The 25,802-nt window shown below is 42.2% G+C and overlaps 1 long non-coding RNA gene across 1 annotated transcript in view; it reads left to right on the top strand.

Annotated features, from left to right (window-relative positions):
• Positions 1–17,575, top strand: part of LOC128109644 (uncharacterized) — a 69,468-nt gene extending 51,893 nt beyond the window's left edge. Inside the window, exons 2-3 of the long non-coding RNA XR_008217877.1 lie at positions 7,024–7,109; positions 12,527–17,575. This is a non-coding gene — a long non-coding RNA (uncharacterized LOC128109644). The remainder of the gene's footprint in view (positions 1–7,023; positions 7,110–12,526) is intronic.
• The last annotated feature ends 8,227 nt before the right edge of the window (positions 17,576–25,802 follow it).

Consider the following 25,802-nt stretch of genomic DNA (forward strand, 5'->3'; position numbering starts at 1 on the left):
GTTATCTCTAAAACAAATAAGGCCTGTGCATAAGGCACCTTTGAGCATTTACCCTTTTCTTTTCCGAAACAAATCTCATTGTAAAATTGTATTTTTTGGTGCAAAAACACGGCTCGCACACCAAAGGGAATAAGAAATAATTTATTCTGGAGCTAAATGCAGGGGACCATGGCCTGGGAACTCAAATTCTGTTTACCCCAAATTCCATGTTCCAGTAACTAGCAATTTCATTGTTTTTATAGTAACAGAACAAAAGAAGTCATAAATCAAGGTGTTTTTAAGAATACATTGGTGGAAACGTTAAGAAGGTAGTCACAGCGAATCAAGGAAATCTCAGCTGTAGGCCTCAGGAGCTATGTGACGCCTCTTACTTAGCCTTTTGGTAGGTGGAAACTATGGTTTTCTTAATAATACATTCCGAAAGGTTTCTTATCTGTTAGTCACAGGGTGTTAGGTCAGTCACAGAGGTAGGCAGGGGATGGTTATTTAGGGGGCTGCAAATGGCCTGAGATAAAGTGTAAGTAGACTCTGGACCTGCAACATTCCAGCCTCTCTACAGTCCTGACATTTAAATCAGTCAGTCAACCTTTGAAGACTAAACTTCTTCCCAGGATTCTTGCCTGAAGTGTGTGGGGGGGCAGGGGGGAGGTGGGGGCTCCCTCTGAAGGTTATTTCAGACCAGAAAAGTATGAGGCTTTTTTTTTTTAAGGTCCGTTCATCAAAGTGATCCCAATGAGTAAGGAAACAGTGGAGGGAAGCCTTCGTTGAAGATAAGCAGCTATCCATCTGTAAATTAAAAAGAAATAAAAAGTAAAAAGCTTTGGTGAGGCAGGAAAGCAGGAAATTCCGGAATTTGATATGAAAGATGAAAGGTCAGAGCGGGGTGGGGGTGGGGGGGTGGGGGTGGTGGGGGGGAAGACTGTAATGACCCGTAAAAGGTCGCTGGCCACCTCACTTCAGCCCTCTTCTCTCTCTCTGCCTCTTCCCTTCGTGGAGTCACGCCACAGGGGAGGCACGGAACACCTCCAGGTTCCTGTGGCCATCAATAAACTATGCAGGGACGCTTGGCTCAGCCTGGGAGGAGGGGCTGGACCTGCCTGGACTGAGTCTACCAGCTTGATCTCAATCCTCGGGGGAGGCTTTGCCCTGGAGGAGATGGGAATGGGAGATAGGCTGGGGGGGAAGGGGGGGAAGAACAAGGGAATCCGTGGCTGATATGTAGAATTAAATTATATTGTAAAATAAAATAAAAATAAACGATCTCTGTTCTTGTAATGATCCGTGTGCCTTCGTGCAAGTCATTGTGATAGCATGAACCTGGAAACGTCAGTGGTTGCCCTCTAGACTCAATCACCCACTGGAGATTTCCCTTTTTCTTTCCCAGCTTCATGAGCAACGACAAGGAGAGAGCAGCCTGTTAGAATCTTCCATTTTCCCTGCCCTCCTTCAGGAGTACCAGGAGGAAGGGAAGCCTATTGGACTAGCCATTCCCATTGAGGTCCCTTGGATATCTGGTGACCTTGACGGGTTCTTCCTGCATTTTGACTGGCTGGTCTTAATCTGCCTGTGATGGATCCCACGCTGGAATAAATACTGAGTCTCCCATGTCAGGGATGTCAGCCACTTCCTAGTGATTGTTTGAGTCGGGGAGCATCTCCGTTCCCTCCTTAGACATCCCCTCTGACTCGTTTCTTCAACTTCATAACTCACCAGTCCGTGTCATGTTCCTCAGTCCAGATGGAAAGCAAGCACCTGGAGTCAGAGTTAATTCTCCCACTAATCCCCCCCCAAAGGGAGCTGTCAGTCAGTCAGCTGCCTGGATTAGGAGCCGCTCATTGTAACTGATCGCATGCAACATAATGTTAAATCCCTGTAATCTGCAGATCCAGGGCATAGAAAACACAACAGCAATGACAAAAATGCAACAGAAAAAATGCAACCCCCACACTGAAGGCTCCGGGAACATCATGGAAAAAGGGGAAAGGATTGTAAGAGCTGGAGGACCAAGGCAAGATAAACTCTTCTAAAAAAAGGGCGGGGGGGGGGGGGGGGGAGAAGAAAAGATATCATCAGGAGGATGGGGAATCAGCTTAGATCTGGGAAGGGGGGGTGAATTTGATCAAGATACATTATGTGAAATTCTTAAAGAATTAACATTTTAAAAAGCTTTAAGCAGAAAATAAGTATTACTCATGATCCATCTCCACCCACCTCACCCCCAAGAGACTCTCCAGTGTGAGCACAAACAGCTGGGTGTGTTCTTCCTAAGAACATATGTTTGCAGGAAAACACAGCTGTAAATCCCTGCCTGTGCTCACACACACACACACACACACACACACGGAGACACACACACACACACACACACACACACACACACACACACACACCTGGATAATACAGATCACTGTTTACAACATTTACCTTTGTCACATACTTTCTTCTAATGGGAAAGGAAAAGCTCATTAAAAATTGAAACATGATTGGATTGCAAGGCATCAAAAAAATGAAAAACAGTGCAGGAAAAGACAGTCTCAGGAATGCTCGCAGTCCTTAGTCTGTCCATGTCACAGCAGCTGGACACTGAGAGAAAGAGCTGTTGTGGGGTTTCCACCAGAGAAGACAGCTCGGACATGGGGTAAGCCAACTGAAAGTCTTTATTCGCCGGCCGGTGACTACCCTGGGTGTCCGGGATCCCAGTGCAGCACCAAGCCTTTCTCAAGGTGACTGTTTAAGCACAAAAACCACGTCCTTTGTTGACAGGCTTCAGTTAACATGAACAGTTAGCCAGAGGTGAGGTTAGTCCATTTAGAGACTTTCCCAGAACTCTGGACTTTGATGGATTAGGTCTTTGTTTTCATTTTGGCAGGTGGTGCTGTAAAGTGGCAGTTCCACCGAGTCTGTCTGATAATCAATCAAAAGGGATTTATTCTGGGTTAACTCACAACATGCATAAGGGAGTTGGTCACAGGATCCAGGAGGGGTGGGGCGCGGGCCAGTGCGGTTCTCTGGAGAACTCTGCCTTCCTCTGCAACACCAGCATCCAAGACCACGAGGTAGCCAAGAGAGCGAGCACATACGCATTCCAGGGCTTAAGGGATCCCCCTCTGCCATGCTCCCCTCAGAGCGGCGGGGGGAGGGAAGGGGGGTTGTGGGGGACCTAGCATTTACCTGCTGCCTACCAGGGGCAGTGCTTCAGGGTCAAGCCCAGACCACCACCCCGACAGTGCTCTCCATGCGCCGACTTATAGCCTGAGTAGTACTTCCATCATGGAGTCAGTTGTGCTAAGGGCTGGGGGTCTACTAAAGTCCACGCGTCTGTGACAAATCGATTTGTCCTCTGACCTCTACACATACGCCGTGGCACATAAGCGTCCCTCACCAATAAATAAATACAGGTGGAAATTATTTTTAAAAACATAAAAGGGATTAAATTAGTAAAACATGCTCTTGTGATGATTAGTGTTGTCAACTTGACTGAATCTGTAATTGTCTGGGAAATAGGCCTCTGGGCACACCTGTGTGTGATTGTCTTCATTATATTACTGATGGGAGAAGACCACCCTCACTGTGAGTGGGACCATCCCTTGAACAGAGGATCTTAGACTGTAAGGTGGAGACAGCATGCTAAATTGCAGCTTGCATTCATTCCCATCTCCCAGTTGTTGATGTGATGGGACCGGATTTTTGACTTCCCCATCATGATGGACTGCGAGTTAAAATAACCCTTTTTCTCCCTCGAGTACCTTTTATCCAAGTATCTTGCCACAACCACAGGACAGAAACCAAGATGGGTAGAATAACTTTTGGTGTTTGATGATTCCTGCTGGTTTGCTTGCAAATGGTCTCCAAGCTTTCCCCTTTTCTCTGCCTCATGAAATCACATGACTCAAATCTATATAGAACTTTGAATTTGCTTAATAAAGTTGCAGGGGCCTTGGCAAAAGGACCTAAGCAGTCAGGAGAAGCTGGCATTGTAAAGGCTAAGTTGAAGTTACCAAAATAAAGGACTGGATAATTTGGGCACCTTGAATGGTATTTTTGGTATTTTAATTCATAGCAAGTGGCAAGAAGCTAATTAGAAGGAAGAGGCCCATGTTGAATTATGTGAGAGTGTGGTGGTATTTTACTTGTACTGAAATGTGATTTTAATTATATGTTAATAAATAAAGTTGTCTGGGGGTCAGAGCTATTAGAGTCATAGCAAGTGCGCGGTGGTGGTGGCGCACGCCTTTAAGGACCTGGAGGGCGGTACATTCAGGCAGTGACGAGGCAGTCACATGTTTGTGTTTACAACCAATGAGAAGGCAGAACAGGAAGACTTTAAAGACAGACACACAGGAAGTAGGTCCTTTTTCGGAGAGCTCTTTTGGCTGGAGAGGATCCCTGAATCAGGAAGGGTGAGGCTCTTAGCTCTGACCTCTTGGCTTTCTTCTCTGAATTGGCTCTGTGTTTCTTATTTTATAAGACCGTTGGTTACATCTACATGAGAGAGCTTGCTCTTCTTTGCAAATCCCATGAAGTAGTTGCCTGTAGTTCTTTGTCTAGGGGCGGGACCCTGAGAAAATTTCCCTTTTCTACATCGAGGTATCCATTGATATTGCCATTGTTCTGGTCTTATTTATGCAGCCAGTTCGGTAAGAGACTGTCTCACACAAGTATTGTGGCTTCCTGGTATTCTCATATCTCATTCTTACAGTCTTTCTGCCTTCTCTTCCTTGACGTTCCCTGAGTGGTCAGCCTTCAAACCATCTACATACAAACAACTCAAAAGATGTACACAGCAGGTTTTGTTTAAACACACACATCTATGTATGTGTGTGTCTATGTAACACATGTAATCAATAAACTATCATCTTTGGGTGGGGCATGGGAGGAACTTAAGGGAGGGTATCCAGGAAGAGCTATAATTCTATTTCAATTAGAAACATTTTTCTTTAATTTTGAGATTACAATAACATCATTTCTCCTTTCCCCTTCCCCCCTCCAATTCTCCCATGTACCACTCCTTGCTCTGTTTCAGATCCATGGCCTTGTAGCTGAAGTTTTCCTGTGTCCTCAAGCCCACAGGCTTCAGCTGGCCTGAGAGAGACAACTAGGAAGCTGTTTTTAGCTCCATTTTAGAATCTTTTTTTTTTTTTTTTTTTTAAATCTTTATCAGGTTTCAGGTGGAAACTCTTACCCCATGTTGGGCACCATTTATGGCTAAAGTTTTCCTGTGTCCCACCCAGTTCACAGCTGCTCAGACCCAAGTAAACACACAGAGGCTTATGTTAATTAAAACTGCTCAGCCATTAGCTCAGGCCTACCACTGACTAGCTCTTACATTTAAACTCAGCCCATTTCTGTTAATCTATATGTTGCCATGTATTCCATGGCTTTACCTGTGTGCCATTACATGCTGCTCTCTGGACGGCGGGCTGGTGTCTCCTGACTCAGCCTTCTTCTTCCCAGAATTCTCCTTCTTTGTTTATTCCACCTGTACTTCCTGCCTGGCTACTGGCCAATCAGCATTTTATTTATCAACCAATCAGAGCAACATAGATTCACAGCATACAGAACATCCCACAGCATGGCCTCTTTTTCATTAATTGTTATTATGTGCATATTTGTATGTGTACATACATATATATTCCTAAATATAATCTTCTCAGTCTGTACAATGTTACTTGTATGTATGTTTTCACGGTTGACCGTTTGGTATTGAATAACCAGTTGGGCTCTTCCCTGGAAAAGACTATTTCTTCTTAGTTGTCTGTAGTTCTTGATGTAGGATCGAGGCCTCATAGGCTTTTCCCGCCCCCACTTTGGTGTGTCACTTGGTGTCATCCTTTTTCATCTATTGTTTAGGCAGTCATGTTGGTGAGAATTTATGGATGTCGCTTCTGCCATTACTCAGAGACATTTTTTTTTAAAGGGAAAAAAAATCGCATTAAATGAGCTAGATGAAAGACTGTACTTCCCACTGTGGCTTCTGAATCCTGAGAAAAAACACACTATGGTCCTCACTCTGTTGACCTAGAGAAAAGGCAGGATGTGGTCTTCTGATGTGCTGACTGTGCAGAGTGCATGAACTCCTGGGAAAGTCAAACAAGACAAAGGATTGTTATTCACTGAAGAAACAGTTCTTAAAAAAAGAAAAAAAATGTCCTTAGGCTGGGCATGGTGGCCCACGCCTCTAATCCCAGCACCAGGGAGACAAACGCAAGTGGATCTCTGTGAATTCAAGGTCAGTCTGATCTATATAGTGAGCTCCAGGCCAGCCAAGGCTATTTAGTGAAACTCTGTCTCAAAAAATAGTAACAATCGCTGGGCGGTGGTGGCCCATGCCTTTAATCCCAGCACTCGGGAGGCAGAGGCAGGCAGATCTCTGTGAGTTTGAGGCCAGCCTGGTCTACAGAGTGAGATCCAGGAAAGGCGCAAAGCTACACGGAGAAACTCTGTCTCGAAAAACCAAAAAAAAAAAAAAAAATAGTAACAATAACAACCAACCAACCAGCCAAACAAACAAACAAAAACACTCTTTGCTGGGTAGCTTACACCTAAAATTTCAGCACTGGGAAGCTAAGACAGGAGGATTGCTGAAAGTTTGAAGATAGTGTAGACTACACAATAAATTACAGGCTGTTAAAACATGAGCCTTCAGGCCTAATCCCACAGCCTGAACCAGGCCACACCTCCCTGCAGCTTTCTCTGGGACAGACAGTGAAGAAGCAATCTGTGCTGTGACTTGACATCTCTCCTTTTATGGTACCCAGCTCTCCAAGCTCCCTGTCATGTATGTTATACTTATCTAAATCATGTGATGTGAAACTTCCTACCACCCCTAAAAGTTTGTATCACCTATGGTAGTTTGAATATAATGGACCCTCATAAGCTCACAGGGAGTGGCACTATTAGGAGATGTGGCCTTGTTGAAGTAGGTGTGCCCTTGTTGGAGGAAGTGTGTTACTGTGTGGGTGGGCTTTGAGGTCTCCTATGCTCAAGCAATGCCTAATTCAGTTCACTTCCTGTTGCCTGCAGATCAAGATGTAGGACTCCTGACTCCTTCTCTAGCACCATGTCTATCTGAATGCCACCATGATGATAATGGACTAAACCTCTGGACTGTAAGTCACCCCAATGAAATGTTTTCCTGTATAAGAGTTCATGGTATCTCTTCACAGTTCATGGTATCTCTTCACAGCAACAGAAACCCTAATGAAGACACCACCCCTAAAAGTTTATTTAAAAAAAAAAAAATCAGACCTTCCCTTTGTTCTGGGGGCTGATTTGTGACTCCTTGGGAAGATTCCTGGGGAATTTGGTCCAGAGATGAAGGATGCTCTCAAAAGAGGCTCTTCTGGCCTCTCCCCATACTGTCCCTCCCCTCCCTCCCCTCCACCCCACCCCATGACTTTCTCTCCCCAGTCACATCCTTAGGGAAGCTCCTTTCTAGTCTTTAAAGGGAAGCCTCTCCTTCCCTTTAAGGCCTCATCATACTTTTATTGAATTATTCCTGTCTAATGTTCTCCCTTCCTTTTGAGGCCCCATCATGGCCTTGAGGCCCTCTCATTTCAATAAACTCCATTAAAGGGAATTGTGTCAGCTTTCCTTTGTAGACAGATAGCTGCTGTTATTTATATTTGTTATATTTAACATGGGCCAACCTGGGCTACAGTGTCTCAAAAACAAAAGTAAACAAATTTAAAACATATCTTGCTGAGCTTTTGCAAATCTCATCAATAGCAGGAGTGTTCATTTGGGATTGGCTTTGCCTGCATGAGTCAGTCTATGAACTTGCCTCTCCTGCCACCAACCTGGAACCCACTTTACTACCAGGATCTGTTCTCGCTGTCCATTCTCTGTCTTTTGTCCCCAGTGTTCTACTGGGGACTTCAATTTCATCCATTTTTGCTATCTACTCCTACTACACAAAAGACCCAAATGAAACTGTAACAACTCTGGTAGCAACAAAGATTCTGAAGAGAGAAACTTGGTCTCTCCTTTTGCCTATGGAACCACTGAAACAAGGGACCACAAGAATTAACATCTCCCCAGATATCCCATGCTGAGAGAGTAGAAAGGCTGGAGCTTGGTGACAGATAGAGGATGAACTTGTCTCCCAAGAGGAGGTTTCACCAGTGTGGACCACTTGTCAGACCTTCTTGCAGGAAAGACTGGAGCTGGGAGGATGATGATGGACAGGAACCTCCTGGACCAGAACTGCTGTTGCATAGCATGTTCTCTCTGTTTAAACCTAAGCCTCATGGCAGTACCCTGAGGTCGGACTTGGGAGTTACTGGATCTCTCCATTTGTTCCTCTTCCCAGGGTGGCCACATTTTCTTATTTTGCTATCACTATCTAATTGGCATATCCAGAATCAGTGGATCGGTCATCTTGTTAGAACTGTCAGGGCCCAGGCTTGGGCTCTAAAAACTCCAGTAATAAGTCCAATGAACCAAAACTGATTTCCCTTCAAAATAATACAAGGGGATGGCTGCCTTGGTTTGCTGTTGCGTCTAAACCCACTCTAGCCTAGTCAAAAAGCAGCCTTCACTTCTTCTAACAGCCTTTATATCTACACATAGACAAAAGCCCAGCTATTTTGATGCTTCATGTCTAGGTGGCTTCCCTTTTACAGTCCTCTCTTGTAGGGGGCATGAGATCATTGTACTCACAGAGAAGCACTAAGAAAACCAGGAATGTTAAACACACAGGGTTGCCTCCACAATGGAGGAGATAAAATCAAATTCCTGCATTCCATCTTGAAAGGTGAGGGAGGAGGATGTTAACGACCTAGTGACCTTTTTGCTATCTTAGGGACAGACCTCGCCCTAATTCCCCAGAATGATTATCCCAGACTCTTCCCTCTCTAGACTATTATCTTTAGTCCCCAGTTAATAGAAGCCAACCTTTAGAGAGATGTCACATGTATTTTATGGCCTGCTGACCTATGTGCTGTCTCAGTCAGAGACCACAGTAGAGTCTAGACCTTCATGGTTACATATACTTCATAAAGGAGTGTCTAAGTAGTCACACATTAAGCTTTATTGTGCACTTGGATTTGGAATGATTGTTGCCTAGAAACCCTTTCCAAATTCTACTGTGTTTAAATTGCCTAAAATAAACCGCCTGGCATGAAGACTCTCTAGAAGTCTTGAACCAAGTTGACAAAGTCAATTTGAACCAAGTTTTCTTTCTCACCTCTTCCCAATCCACTTCCCTGTGGGACAGCTGCAGAGACCCCCCACCTCTCTACCCACTCCTGCCTATTTTGCATACAAGAGAAACTTGTAGAATTTCTTTTAACCAAACTCCTTTGTCCTTCCTACCTTAGGTCTTACATTTTCGTTTTTCTTTGGACTATAAATCGTGATCCTGTGACTTTTATGGGTGATCTTTTCTTTCCTGAAACCATTTTTCATTTCATGGAATAACACTTTAAAATGCTTCTATGTGTCAAGACTATTTTAATTGACTATACTGAACTCTCCAATGATGTCTTTTACTCCAGTTTAGCTGGAAGCTGTCTGCTCTGCATTGTCAGCCAGCAGGCCCACGTGACCATAATCTCTCCAAACCCCGAAACGCCATTCCCATAGTCATCTGGTGAAATCCCTTTACTGCCTTCCACCACACATGTACACCATTTCCCCACAAACACTGAACCTACTTGTGACAGTTGCAGGATCACTGATACTGGAATCAAGATTTCTTTTTTTTTAATTTTCTATTATTTAAAACAATTTTTAAATTTAAATATATTGTATTCATATTCTTCCCCTCACCCAAGACTTTCCAGATTGTCTCCCCCTTCCTACCCACCAAACTTTAACTTCTTTGTCAAAAAAGCAAACAAAATCCCAATACATAACAAAACCAAGAAAAAATAACCCCTTCCAAACACACACACACACACACACACAAACCTACCAAACTGCAATCAGATAAAAGTACACAAAAACTATAGAATCCAATTAAACATTGGTCAACTACTACTGAACATGAGGCTTGTCCTGGAGTGGCTGACATCCCAGTGTCATTCTATTGGAGAAAACTAGAAGTTTTCAAACTCAATTCTTTTTCATCGTTACACAATTCAGAATTTAAGCCTAACTCCAGGCTTTCCAGTAGATTCTTGTAATCTGCGCATCCATTCATTCTTTGAATAGTAATGTTTTAAGTACTCACAAGGTACCAGTTTTCAAACTAAGTGCTGGTATGAGACTTGAGGGAAAAAGCATGATTTCTGCCTCTGTGAAATTTACAGTCTAATGAAGAAAATGATAAATAGGTACTGCACAAATAAATATAAAATTATAAAATGCATTATTACAAATGAAGAAGGCCTATGAAAGGTGCTAAGAGAGAGTCATAGGGGACCCAAGTTAGACTGGGAGGGTCATGAAAGTACTCTCTAGAGATGTGGCCATTCAGCTAATGTGTGAGAGAATGGGTAGGAATCGATAAAAATGAAAATGACTACCGAACAGGAGAAGAAAAAGGTGTGAGTAGGGCCTATAAGAAGAAAGTGCTAGAAGTACTCCAGGACGTAAATCTCAGGGTGACAGGGTAAGGACTCTGGATAAAGGTCAAGGGTTAGATAGGACTGTAAACCTACTGACCCTGACAGCACATGTTGGGGTGTTCAGAATTCATTCTCGTTTCAATAAAACGTCATTAGGAATTTTAAGCAACAGATTAATGTGATAAAAATTTTAGGAAACTCTCTTGCTCTGTGTGGTGGGATAGAAAGACAGAGTTAAGTAGACAAGAGAAAGACAAAAGGGCTTTTCACTCTGTATTGGGTTTCCACTTCCTGGTGGTTGAGAGTCGAGGACCTCAATACAGCTGTCAAAATCAGTGAAGCTTGTCTACACAGAGATGATGTCTATTTTCGAAGGTATTTCAAACATGGTTAAAGACAACAAACACGCTTGTGTAGGGCCAGAAGGTATGTGACCTTTGAGCTTAACCTTATCAGGGCACCCTCTCATGACTACGTCTGAACCACACACCTCATAAAGTACTTTGCAGTTTCATTTACAAAACAAAGTTCCTTAAGATAAGAAAATCAAGCAAGTCACCCCCTTGTGTATTTTTACTTAAATTTTAAACTTTGTTTAATACTTGAACTTGGCTGCAAAATATATTTGAGCATTATGACTTCACAAGCAACAAAATCATGTGTATAACCAATAGCTATTGCTAAGACATTTCTCTTTCCACTCTCCACCCCCAGCAAATCTAAAGCATGACAAGCTCTGCCTTATCAATATTTAATAATCCCAGGCCTGTTTCAGACTGACTCATCCCGAAATCCTATTCTATGTTAAAGCCAAGATCTCGTCTTTACCTGGTGATGGGCTGGGGGCGGGGGACGGGAGGGGGGGGACGGGGCGGGGGGGGGGAGGTAGGGGGGGCGGGACAGGGCAGAGGTTCCTCCATCTTGTATTCTTGCTGAGGCTGTCCCTAGGTTTAACTAAAATCTGATCTCCTTGATGGAAAATCCCATGGAAAACTACCCAACTCTATCTTGGGACCAAAGGTCAGGCTGTCCCAGCTAACTTACCTTAGCCTTTGTCAAAACTGCCTGCTTGTGTGGAACCTCCTCCAGCTAGCCTCTTATCTCAGCTTCTGTTAAAACTGCTTGCTTCAAACTGCTCACTCTGCAAAGCTTCCCCTCCCCCTTGCAGCTGCTGAGCAAGATGCCTGGACGAGGTCTCTGTCCTTAAAAACCCCGTGTTCTGGACATTCAGGGCCACACCTAGGTCCCCGAATACAACTAGAATAAAGACTTCCAATTGGCTATACACTGTGTCTGAGTGCTCATCTCTGGTGAGCTCCCCGTCATAACCTGATGAGAGGCTCAACTACTCAGGCAACATCTGGTAGGATCTGGTTGTGTCTCCTCCACTACTGCCAATGTGAAGGTAGCAGGGGGCTATACTAAGTATTATTGATCATAATTGATATCATAATTGATGGGAGCTTAGGCTGGATGAGTGGCAGAAAAGATACAAGTAGGAACACTCCAAATAAATATATTTTGGAAGTAAAATTAATGTTTGCAAATGCATTAAATTCAGGGGGGGAAAGAAGAAAACAAGTCAAGAGCAAGTCCGAGGATTAATGGATGGTGCTCTTGACTAATGTGGGAGGAAGGGAGAAGAGAGAGTTGGCAGCTTAGGGCTGGGCATGGCAGACAGAAGAGGTAAAACGGGGGATATACTAAATTGGGGTGCCTTTGATATTCCCTATGAGGAGATGTGAAGCAAGCAGTTCTGTTGATCTCTGCATAGCCTAATGTGGTCTTCATGAGTCCTAGGACTCAATACTTATAAGGGGGTAAAAAAAAGAAAACAGAGCCAATTCATCTTGGTGTGTGACAGAGACAGCTAGCCAAATGTCTGCTGTCCTCATCCCAAGGAGGCATTTAGAACAGATATCAGCAGCTTCAGATGCAAGAGAACATGAAGATGAGTGATGGGTACATCTCCAAGGAAAGCTGACTAACTCTCTTCCTCTTCTGGTTTATAACAGGCCTTGAGACTTCAGCACAACTGACTCCATGATGAAAGTACCATTCAGGCTGTAAAGTTCAACACGTAGACAACACCACCGGCCAAAACTAAAACAAAGGCCTAGTCCATCAAAGTCCATAATTCTAGGAAAGTCTCTAAATGTACTAACCTTGCTTTTAACTTCTGTAGTTCCACTTCTGACTAATTGTCCTTGATAAACTGAAGTATGTCAACGTAGAACAAAGCTTTTGTGCTTAAGAGCTCACCCTGAGAAAGGGTTGGGACTACACTGAGATCCCAAACATCCATTCTATTAACCACCAGCTGGTTAATAAAGACTTCCTATTGGCTGAAACCCATGTCCAAACAGTCTTCTTTGGTGGCTACCCCACAACATTTTGGTGCAGACAAATATAGAGACATTGAAAGTCACATGCTGAAAATATGGAAACACAAAAAAACAGGACCTTAAGTCTTCAAACTTCAAGGACAGATGACCAGATGACCATTTTAGAATACACACACACACACACACACACACACACACACACACACACACGAAACTTCTCTTGTGTTATACCATTGAAATGCAAAGGATTACTTCTTTAATTATACCTATAATTATATGTAAAAATATTTATAATTTTTACCGAATTCTTAAATATTATTAAGGACCTGCCTTAATAATATTCCCAGGGACCCAGAAGAGAAGCTACAAATGGCGAGAATGATTTTGGGGAAAAGAATCCGAGTACACCAAGCTCTTACTTAGTCCATTTACTTTATTCCTCTGGAATAAGATTCTATCTACACAGCTACAGTTCTGTACTCAAGACTAGCTCCTTTCTTGTCTGATTTCTCACTACCTTTATCTGCTGTCCCCTCTAAGTTCTATCTTAATTCTCTCATCTTAGTTCTGCCCCATCTTGGTCTTTCTCATCTTGTTCTTACCCATCTCATTCTTCCCCATCTGGCTCTTCCTTATCTTCCATCTCATTCTCCATCTGGTTCTCCAGTCAAAATCCTCCAAATCCTCTCTCAGTCTCTGAGGTTTGCAGTTATATATACACATGCAATAGCAGTGCTCTAGCCAAAGCAAGATCACCAGGCTTGAATTCTTACAGGGGCATAAAGGCAGACCCTGTAAAGGCTGTTTTCCTCAGGCAGTGACCATCAGGCTTTCTTTTACAACCCAAAAGGGGAGTGGTAAAAGAGGAGGTCAATTGAGAGCTAAAGTCAGTTAATATATCAGAAAAAATGGAATTTATGTGCTCAGTCTACATTCCTAGAAGTGGTTAGGTTAAATGTTAGGAGTCTGTACTGTTAGTATAAATACCACTAAGGCTGTATAAGAAAGGAGGGTCTCAGTTTAAATTGCACAAGAAATAAAGCTATCCGCCTGACCTAAGAGACAGGCGTTGTTTCCATAAGGATATTACCTTAGTTCATGAGATCGTTTGGCTTTGGATGCTTGATAGGCATTTTAGATAAATACTGTTAGGAGTTCTTGGAAGCACACATAGCATACAAGTAAATCATTATAGGTATCAGCTAATATATACAAAAGCTAAAATATCACCAAGACTCCTTAAGCCATGGCTTGACCTTCGGAAAAGTCCTTGACTTTTCCAAGTAGTAGCTTTTGTAATAGTAGTTGAATTCCATTTTCCTGCAGCTTGCAACATTGAAGTAATCTACTTACTGTCTAGTTACTATCCATCTCTATTAGACTATGGTTGTTGCTTAAGCACCTTTGGTATGAGGAGTTATAGTGGAAACTAATTTATGCATTGTGTAGAAACTCTGGTAGAGAAAAACAACATTTATTTCCTTAGGATAAATACCAATAGGGATTGATGGAAACAGAACTAACTTCATGTGTGCTAATGAAAAAACAAAACCTACAAAGAGATGAGATATAGGTCAAACTCCCCAGATGAATATAGACACAAAAATTTTCATTGAAATACTTGCAAAGTAAATTCATGAACACATACAAAAGATCATACACTGTGAGCAAGCTGGCTTCATTCCAGAGATGCAGAAGTAGTTCAATATACATAAATTAGTGCATGTAATAGCCAGATAAATAGAGTCAATGACAGAAACCACATGATCATCTCATTAGATAGACAAAAAAGCCTTTTGCACAATCCAACATCCCTTCATAATAAAAGCCACGTAGAATCTAGAAAAATGGCACATATCTCAACATCATAAAAGTGATACATAACAAGCCCACAGCAAGCATCATGCAAAATGGGGGAGGGGAGCAAAAAAAAAAAAACTCCTCAAAGCATTTCCACGAGTCAGGAACAAGGCAAAGATGTCCACTCTCTCCATTCCTGTTCAATATAGTGCTTGAAGTCTTAGCTGGAACAATACGACAAGAGAAGGACATGGAGGGTAGACACATAAGAAAGATTATTGCAGATGAGATGATACTAACCACAAATTATCCCGAAGAGCCTACTAGGACAGTCTTTCAGATGATAAACACACTCAGTTCAGCCATGTGGCGGGACACAAGATTAACACACAAGATGCGGTAGCCTTCCTGCATACCAACTTTAAATGTGCTGAGGAAGAAATCAAGGAAACAGTCATTCACAACAATCAAAAAAAAAAAAAAAATCTTGGAATAAGTTAACCAAGGAAATGAAAGGCATGTACAATGAAAACTTTAAGACACTCAGAAATTGAAGAAGATTCATTTAGAAGATAGATAGACCTCCCATGTTCGTGGATTGGTAAGATTAATACTGAGAAAATGGCTATCCTATTAAAAAAAAAAAATCTGTCATTCAACACAATCGCCATTGAAATTCCAATGCAATTTTTGCAGAAACTGAAAAAGGAATCTCAAAGTTCAGAAGACACTAAAATCAGATACAGATACGACAATAAAATAAATGTATCAGTCACTCTCTCTGATGAACATAGATGCAAAAATTCTCAATTGTAAACTGAGTTCAAGAACACATCAAAGAGTGTGGTGGTATTGTGTTCCCCAAAATATTGTGTACCCTAATAAACTTATCTGGGGTCAGAGACAGAACAGCCACAATATTAAACATAGAGGTTAGGCAGTGGTAGCACACACCTTTAATCCTAGCATTCCAGAGGCAGATATCTACCTGGATCTCTGTGTGTTCAAGGATACAGCCAGGCATGGTGACTCACACCTTTAATCCCAGGGAGTAATGGTAGAAAGCAGAAAGGTATATAAGGCGTGAGGACCAAAAACTAGAAGCATTTGGCTGGTTAAGCTTTCAGGCTTTTGAGCAACAGTTCAGCTGGGATTCGTTTGGATGAGGACTCAGAGGCTTCCAGTCTGAGAAAACAGGATCAACTGAGGAACTGGTGAGGTGAGGTAGCTGTGGTTTGTTCTGCTTCTCTGATCTTCCAGCATTCACCCCAATACCTGGCCTCAGGTTTGATTTTATTAATAAGACCCTTAAGATTCATGCTACAAAAGAGCCCATTCTTTCTGATCAAGTTGGTTTTATTACAGGGCTGTAGGTATGGTGCAATACATGTAATTCAATAAATATAGTTCAGTGCATAGATAGACTCAAGGTTAGAAACCATGTGATCATCTTAACAGATGTACAAAAGACTTTTGACAAAATCCAGTATCTCTTCTTGATAAAATCCTTGGAGAGACTAGGGATTAAATGAATGTATTTCAACATAACAAAGGTGGTATCTGTGTAGGAGGCATGGAGGTCCTTGTGCTCACAGAGAAACACTAGGGGAACCTAGAATGTTATATGCACAGGAGCATCCCTTCAAAGAAAGGGATGTATAACCTGTTAACCAGCCAGAAGGCTGGGAGCAGATGTGGTTACTAGCCTAGTGACCTTTGCACTATCTGTGTGGCTGAGACCATATAGGATGCTCCCCTAGACCCTCATCAAAAGCTTTGTTTTTCTCAATTAACCTACAGAACCCATCTTTATGAAAAGAGTCATATGTACTTTATAAAGAGTTTCGATGTAGTCACATCAGATCTTTATTTAGCTTACTTGTGTTTTATTGTGCACACAAGACTGAGTTAATTATCACCAGGAGAGCTTTCGCCAAATTGTGCTATACTTAAATATGCCTAAAATAAACTACTCGGGGTCAGACTCCCTAAGTTTGAACAAACTCTAGGTTCTTCTTAGTCATGTTGAGCTGAACTACCTTCTTGCCCCCCATACCCGCCCCCCACACATACATACAGATTGTACTCGAATACCCTCCACCTACCTACACACATACATACATGCATACTCATTGCACTCACATAATCCCCCATACATACATACATACATACATACATACATACATACATACACACATACAAATAAATAAATGTTGAAATTTTCTCATTTGTATTCATTTTGTATTTGACAGTTTCCTATAATGTATTCTGATTATTCTTCTGCCTCTCATATTCCCCTCCTCCATTTCTGTCAAACTCTCATCCCTTCCACGTCCTTTCTCAGATTCACAGCTGTTGGGTTTGTTTTGTGACCCATTTGCCTTAATCAGGACCATTTTTGCAACTATTGGATTACAAACTCTCTTATGGAGCGTGGTAGGGTCATCAGAAAGTATTCAGATGAAGGCAATGATTGCCCTGCTTGCTGAATTTATTAATATCAAATAGTTTAGCAGTGAGGGGCAGGGCCCCCAAGGTCCTGTTTTATCCGTACCTGACTGCTGATGGGCCCATTCTTGTGCAGACCTAGTACAGACATCCACAGTGATTGTAAGTCCATGATTGCAATGGCTGTGTTCTGCTCGAGAGATGACATTTCACAGCTCTTCTCATTATCTAGACCTTACATTCTGTCCACCCTATTTTTTTTTCAGTGTTCCCCGGGCCTTAGAGTAAATGATATAAATATCTTGTTTAGGGCTGAGTACTTATCCATCTGTTAGTCTGAGTACCTTGTGTAGCCTTGAATCTCTGCATTCTCTGGAAAGAGGGGTTTCTCTGATTACGTCTAAGGGTAGCGTTTAGTTATGAGTACAAACATAAATACTTAGAAGGTTGTAGATGAATTTCTAAATAAATTTATTAAATAAAAAAACATGGAGCCAAATATAGGGGTAAAGAGAGATCAGAGAAATAGGGAGAGCCACCAGCCAACCTTACCTCACCAACTCTGCAGCTTCCAAATGCCACAACTTCCTGTTTACCCACGCCTATATGCCTTGCTGTTCTGCCATCTGATTTGCTCTCTCCATTCAGCTACATCACTTCCTCTTTCTTCCCAGCTCTGTTACTTCCTGTCTGTCTATACAGACCTCCATGGTTAACTAGTTTTGGAATTTAAGGTGTGTGCCACCACACCTGGCTCTGTTTCCAGTGTGGACTTGAACACACAGAGATCCTGCCTGCCAACTGATAGGATTAAAGGCGTGTGCTAACATTGCATGACTTCTGTGTTGTGGCTGGCTTTTTCCTCTGATCTCCAGGCAAGCTTATTTATTAAAGCACAAATAAAATATCACCACAGAAGGTGGCATGGTGCTATGCCAATTTAGCTATATATCAGTATTCAGTTGCTCCCCTACAACCTACGATCTTCCCCACTATGGTTTGGGTTTTGTTTTTTGTCTGTGTTTTTCTGTTTGTTTTTCACAATGTTTACTGGACCAGGAATGTACTCCCTCCTATGAAGCAGGTCCTAGATCCAGTCAGAATGCAAATGATTAATGTCTTGAAGAGATGTCACAATCGCACAAGCAAGCGTATCTTGCTTGGTAAATTAGTTTCATAGATTGAGGGATTCATAGATGGCTAAGACCATTGATGCCTTTTCTCACCCATCATTCTGCATAGACCTCCGTAGACCTTGAAAGCTAGCTGACAGAGATGACATTTCAACCTCAGTTCCAGCTTGATTTCCCTAAATCGTGCACCCAACATGTGTGGTGTCCTCAGTGATAGAGTCTTACCATCTAGTTCTGACAAGCAACCAAACAAAACACAGAAGAGCCGGGCGGTGGTGGCGCACGCCTTTAATCCCAGCACTCGGGAGGCAGAGCCAGGCGGATCTCTGTGAGTTCGAGGCCAGCCTGGGCTACCAAGTGAGTTCCAGGAAAGGCGCAAAGCTACACAGAGAAACCCTGTCTCGAAAAACCAAAAAAAAAAAAAAAAACACAGAAGATACCTCTGTAGCATTCATGATCAACAACTAAGTAAACAGCTATCCCATCCCTGCTACTGGGGTTTTTAGTTAATAACCTGTGTCTTCTGGGAGCAGCTTTTCCCATCTCTTCCAGGTATCTCCCTTCCAACTTTTAAAACATAAATTATGGTTTTAATTTTGATTACAAGATATTAGGTTTCTATCATGTTCCTCTTCATTTTGGACAGCCCACCCCATCTTCTTTATTCTCATCCCCTGCCTCCTTAAACCTTTCAACTCAATGTTCCCCATCTCTACTTACGTATTACCCATGTTTCACTGTACCCCATCCCTCACACTGACTTATTTCTAGTTTCCTGGCTTCTCTAGGTACCCTAAGTTAAACACACACTCGGGGATTCAAAGCTAGGATCCACTCTTGATGGAGAACACGGTATATTGATTTTGAGTGTCTGCATTATCTCACTGAATACAGGGTTTTATAATTCAATCCATTTGTCTGTGCAAACAAAAATGCCTGGAAAGAAGCTGTGTCTGCTTAGACTGATTTATTAGAATCACAGTACTGGAGAAAGATTGGAACATTACAGGTCCAAATGCTAATTTCCTAATTTTCAGCTAGTTTTCATCCCTTGGAAAAGCCATTAGTTGCCCACCTCTGTATCAGAACTACCATTCTATGATTAATAGATAAAAGCCTTTGGAATATTTTAACTTAGCAGATCACTAGCTTCTACCATCCCCTATCTAAGGATGTCATCAGATGACATCTGAACCCTACAGGAAACCTTCCCTCATCTTGCTGTAACCACCTCTCTGATATGCCCACCGATGTATTTTAAACTTGCCTTGATGTATGACTTTCTTTGTTCTATAAAACTATAAAACTTCATGAATCTGCTTCCACATTGGAACATGGAATTTGGGGTAACCTAAGTCTGTGTTCCTGAGCCATGGTCACTTAAAAATGGCTCCAGAATAAACTATCTTTTATCCTCTTTAAGGTGAGAGCTATGTTTTTTTGTACTGACATCTGTAATTTAATTCTTTTACTGTTGAATAAAATTCTATTCTGTGTATGTACCACATTTTCATTATCCATTTATCTGTTGATGGACATCTGCACTGATTCCACTTGCTGTTTGCTGTGAAGAGAACAGCAATGAGTGTGGATGAGCAATATCCATGTACTATCTCATCTGTCTAGTGGAATAAAGAGGCCTTTGGGTATATGCTCTGTAGCAGAATAGCTGACTCATATAGTAATCTACTTCTAAATTTTTGAGGAGATGCCATGCTGATATTTACAGTGGCCGAACCGGTTTTCACTCTCATCAACAATGACTAGGATGCTTGGTCCTCACATCTTTGCCAGAATTTGTTGTCATCTGATTTCTTGATAGTAACCACTCCAACTGGGCTGAGATAGCATTTCAAAGTAGTTTTGATTTGTCTTTACCTGATGACTAATGAGACTGATCACTTTCTAATTTTTTAATTGGCCATTTTATTTCTTCTTTGGGGAATTCTTTGTTAAGATCTGTAGACTTTTTTTTCTGGATCGTTTTTATTTTCTTGATGTTTTGACTTTTTGAGATCTTTGTGTCTTCTAGATGTTCATCCTCAGTCAGATGTATAGCTGGCAAAGCGTTTCTCTGATTCAGTAGATGACTTGCTCTTCTGGACGGGAGATTTCTTAGTTTTATGAGGTCCCGCTTGCCACTTGTTGGCTTTAGTTCCTGAGCGACCAGAGTTCTATATGTAAAGCCCTTGCCCTACTGTATGTTGTAGCACACTCCCTGACTTCATCTAGCACTTTCAACTTTCAGGCTTTAAAATGAGGTTTTGGATATAGTTGGAATCAATTTTTGTGCATGATGAGAGACAGGTTCTAGTTTTATGCAATGTATAGATGTTGAGAATTGTAATGCTCTTTTTTGAAAATTGTTCACCTGATCAGAATGAAAAGTCTTTCTTCAACTCTTCTGATTAGTTTTGGCTTGAAGTGTTTTTTTGTCAAATAATAGAATAGTAATGCCTGCTTGCTGTTTTGTTTTTTGTTTTTTTAATGCAAGGGCTTTATGTGATGAATCTGAAGCTGACCTCGTGCTAAATGGAGAAAAATTCTTACTATTGTCACCAAGATCAAGATCAAGAACAAGACAAGGACACCTACTCTCTCTGTTTCTATTCAATATGGTGTGTGAAGTCTTAGCTAGAACCACAAGACACAAGGGGGAGATAAAGAGGATACAGATAGGAAAGAAAGAAATCCAATAATCCTTACTTGAAGACAATAGGATGCACAGAAAAGACCTTCAAACTCCACCAGAAAAGTTATAGACCCAATAGTGACTTTCAGCAATGTGGCGGCATGCAATAGTAATGCAGAGAAGCAGGTAGCTCTCCTGTATATCAAATCCAAGAACAAATAGCCTTCCCACAGAGTAATTCCAAACATGCGGGGGAAGAAGGCAGAGAAACAGCTCCATTCACAACAGCCTCACAAAAATACCTTGGAGTAAATCTTCCACAGAAGGAACTCTTGACAATGAAAGCTTTAAGATACTGAAGAGAGGAATTGAGAAGATACTAGAAATTGCAAAGACCTCCCATGTTCATGGGTTAGTGGGGATAATATTATGAAAATGGCCACCATACCAAAAGCAATTCATGGATTTAGTGCAGCATCAATCAAAACCCCAATGCTATTCTTCACAGAAATAGAATCCTAAAATTTTTATAAAAATACAAAAGACCCAAAAACCTAAAGCAATCCTGAACAAAGGCAATGGCACCATAACTGATTCAAGGTATACAACAGAGTTATGGTAATAAAAACAGGATGGTATTGGTAAAAGGAAATATAAATGAATGCATAGACTATATAATCTAGATATAAGTCCACACAACACAGCCACCTTATTTTTGTCCAAAACACCACAAATACTCACGAGAGGAAAGGTAGCATTGTGAACAAATAGTCCTGGGGACTGGGTGCCTCCTGTAAAGCAATGAAAGTGTGTCCTTTTCTCTCACACTGTACAAAACCCAACTCCAAATGGATCAAGAACCCTCAACATAAGACCTGAGACTCTGAACCTGCCTGGGGAAAAAATATGGAGTGTCTTTCAATATATAGGCATAGACATAGATAAGGAATTTCTGGACAGGATACCAATTACTCAGGAAATAAAGAGGACAAAAATAGGACCTCATGAAATTAAAAACAAAAAAAACCTTCTGGACTGAATGGGAGAAAATCTTGGCTAACTTTACATCTGACAGAAGATTAATATCTAGAAAATGCAAAGAACTAAAAATGTAATCATGAAAACAATCCAATTCTAAAATGAGCTGCAGGTCTGAACAGAGTTCTTAGAAGAAAAAATGCAAATGTTTAATCAGGAAAAATTCAAACCACTTTGAGATTACATCTGCTCTAGAGAGAACGACTATTATTAAATATAGCAGATGCCAGCAAGGATCCGGCAGTGAGAAGCCCTTATTTGCTGTTGGCAGGAGTATAAACTAGTCAGTGTTTGTTTCACTGACTCAGAAAGCTAAAAACGGGTCTGCTCTCTGACCCAGGTATTCCATTCCTGGGCATATAGCCCCATACTATGTCTTACAATGGAGATACTTACACATCCATGCTCACTGATGCCCTCTTCACAGTAGCTAGGAAATGGAATAACCACAGTGTCATTAACTGATGAATGAATAATGAAAAGTCCATACATCCACATGATGGAATTTTACTCAGCTCTAGAGTAAAACAAAGTTATGAAATATGCAGGTCAATGGTCAATGGAAGGAAGTGGCAGAAGTTGTTCTGAATGAGGTGACTTGGGCCCAGCTAGACAAATGTCAGACATCCTCTTTAATATGCTGACCCTAGCTTTGAATTCTAAGGCCACTTTTTTTGTTGTTTTTTTGTTTTTGAACCAAAGTATCTATCAAGGCCAGGAAGACAGAAAGGGGCCATTGGATGAGGTGAGGAAGCCACCATAGGGAGGGTAGTAGAGGGTATGAGGTCCTTGTGCACACAGAGAAGCACTAGAGAAACCAGGAAGGTTAAATACATAGGCTTATCTCTTCAAAGGACGGAGCTATTTACCTGTTTTCCACCTGGAATGCTGGGAATGGATGTAGTTTACAACCCAATGTTCTCACTATCAGTAGGGCCAGGCCAGGCTTCCCCAGAATCCCCCAGACAACTGTGTTTGCTTATCCCAGGCTCTCCCTCCCTAGATCCTGAGCACTGCTTCTCAAGTCAACACAACCCATTCTCGTGAGACTTGTCATTTCTATGTTACCTGTAGGGCCAGGCCAGTCCTGGCTCCTGAGGCCGTTATGTTTACCTCAGCCATTCTCTCTACACTCATATCTTGAGCAGTTTCTGAGTCAACAGAACCCATCTTGTTGGAAGAGTTTCATTGTAACAGAACCCATCTGTACTTTGTGAAGAGTTTCATTGTAAACGTGTCTTAAGCATTGTTGTATGCACAGGACTGAGCTAATTATCATTAGGGAACTTTTTTTCCAAGTTGTGCAGTGCTTAAATATGGCTAAAATAGACTGCCTGGTGTCAGACTCTAGAGGTTTGAACCAACACCGGCTAACTAAGTAACGCTGAACCACATTTCCTTCTTGCCCCATGCAGATCATTCCCTTGCCTGACCTGGTGTTTACAAAGACTCTGACAAGGTCATAGCAGAAGACCTGTGATAGGAAGGTGGATGCGGAGGAGCTGGGCGTTGTGAGAGGTAGATGGGAGAAAGAAGATTGGGGGGGGGGATTAACCAATACCAAGGATGTATGCAAAGGTCCTACTATTTTGTGAGTCTATTTAAATTAGACTTTTAAAAAATTGGAAGTACCCAACATAAGTGGACTTTGTTCCTTCAAGAAGCCAAGGGTTATTAGATGAAAATCCCAGTACCAAGTGTGAGGTACCTTCCTACAAATTGTTGGCCAGTGAGGCCCCAGAGGCTCCCCAACATTATAGGCTACTGCCAGTAGCCTTGGTTGCCCAGGATTACTGGATCATAAGACCTACTGCCCCAAACAGTGAGCTTGCAGGATGGTGAGTTGTAAGATGTAGAGAAATCAAGCTGAATCTGAGGTGGAAATTCCCTCTTTGTTGGCTAGCTTTCATGGTGTTAGAAGGTGCCGTAGAAGCTGCTGGGGGAGAAAAATCCTCAACAATCTTACCCAGCTCCTGATATGCCCACTAGTCAAAAATGGCATGAAAATCACCAGGGTAACAAAGACTGTTCATTCATTCATTCATTCATTCATTCATTCATTCATTCATTCATTTGATTTGAAGCCTGCTCCACAGCAGGAAACCCATGCCTGCACCTTGAACCTGGAGAGCAGGCTGTGGTCACAGGCCCCAAGGAAGAAACTCCTGCCATTGTTCTGCTCAAGGGTGTAGGATCAAACTGCCTTCGAAATACTTCCCATTGACACTCACAGGTTAGTGCTGCTCTCAGTCTCCATGTATAGTTGTTATTTGTTGTTGTTTGTTTGTTTTAACTCTTCACTCTTTGTGGGGCCTGCCACCCAGCTCCCAAATAAATCACACTGAGGCTTATTCTTTTTTATGAATGCCCAGCCTTAGCTTGGCTTGTTTCTAGCCAGCTTTTCTTGAATTATTCTGACTATCTATTGCCTCTGGGCTTTTATCTTTCTCTATTTCTGTACCTTTCTTTACTTCTTACTCTGTGCCTTGCTGCATAGCTGAGTGGCTGGCCCCTGATGTCATCCTCTCCTTCTTCTTTTTCTCAATCCTCAATCCTCTCTCCCTGGATTTCTCCTTCTATTTATTCTCTCTGTCTGCCAGCCCCACCTATCCCTTCTCCTCCTTTGCTATTGGCTGTTCATTAGACCAATCAGGTGTTTTAAACAGGCACAGTAACACAGCTTCACAGAGTTAAACAAATGCAACATAAAAGAATGCAACACCTCTTTGCATCATTAAACAAATGTTCCACAGCATAAACAAATGTAACACATCTTTTTTTTTTTTTTTTTTTTTTTTTTTTTGGTTTTTCGAGACAGGGTTTCTCTGTGTAGCTTTGCGCCTTTCCTGGAACTCACTTGGTAGCCCAGGCTGGCCTCGAACTCACAGAGATCTGCCGGCCTCTGCCTCCCGAGTGCTGGGATAATATTCTACAACATCCACAACCTGTAGCTAGAGTTTTCCTGCCTGGCCACAGTCAGGACAAATCTCTGACACCGCCAGTCCCACAGCCACTCAGACCCAACCAAGTAAACACAGAGACTTATATTGCTTACAAACTGTATGGCCGTACCAGGCTTCTTGCTAACTGTTCTTATATCTTAAATTAATCCATTTCCATAAATCTATACCTTGCCACATGGCTCGTGGCTTACCGGCATCTTCACATGCTGCTAGTCATGGCGGCAGCTGGCAGTGTCTCCCTCTGCCTTCCTGTTCTTTCTTTTCTCCTCTCTGTTAGTCCCGCCTGTACTTCCTGCCTCACCACTGGCCAATCAGTGTTTTATTTATTGACCAATCAGAGCAACACATTTGCCATACAGACCATCCCACAGCAACGACCAAAGGTTTTCATGGGTGGAGGTTAATGCAGAGACCCAACTGGTCATAGTGAAGCAAGCAAAGCATGGTGGCATGCTTGGCCCTCAGAAGGACATCTATATCATGACCTTCAAGCCTCAGAGAACATCATGGAAGAGGGGCAGAAAGAATGTACTGGCCAGAGGCTGGGAAGGAGTGCTGAGGAATGGTGTCTTCTGAACACACAGCCCTGTGCTTACCAACCCACTGAACTAGGACGTCTGCACAAGGCCCATCCAAGAATGGGACTGTCTCCATTTCATCACACATGGGGCAAGGCTGATCAGGCCTCACCCCGCAGTTAATGAGCGCTTAGGGAAAGGAGGTCACTTTCTTTAGTGTGTAACCACTGATAAGCTGCTCACATTCCAGTAAACAACCCTTCCCCCTCCCCACCCCCCACTCCTCTCCCGTCTCATACTCTTGCAAATAAACATAATTGAATGCATGTGGTTTTTAAAAAGATATCAAAGTAGGAGGGAGCTTGCTCCAAGGAAGGAGGGTTTCAGTGGTGGGGAGAAGGGTGTGGTGAGGGA

The sequence above is a fragment of the Peromyscus californicus genome, unplaced genomic scaffold (genome assembly GCF_007827085.1).
Source record: "Peromyscus californicus insignis strain IS unplaced genomic scaffold, ASM782708v3 Scaffold_14__1_contigs__length_90479793_seg_2, whole genome shotgun sequence".
Classification (NCBI taxonomy): Eukaryota; Metazoa; Chordata; class Mammalia; order Rodentia; family Cricetidae; genus Peromyscus; species Peromyscus californicus.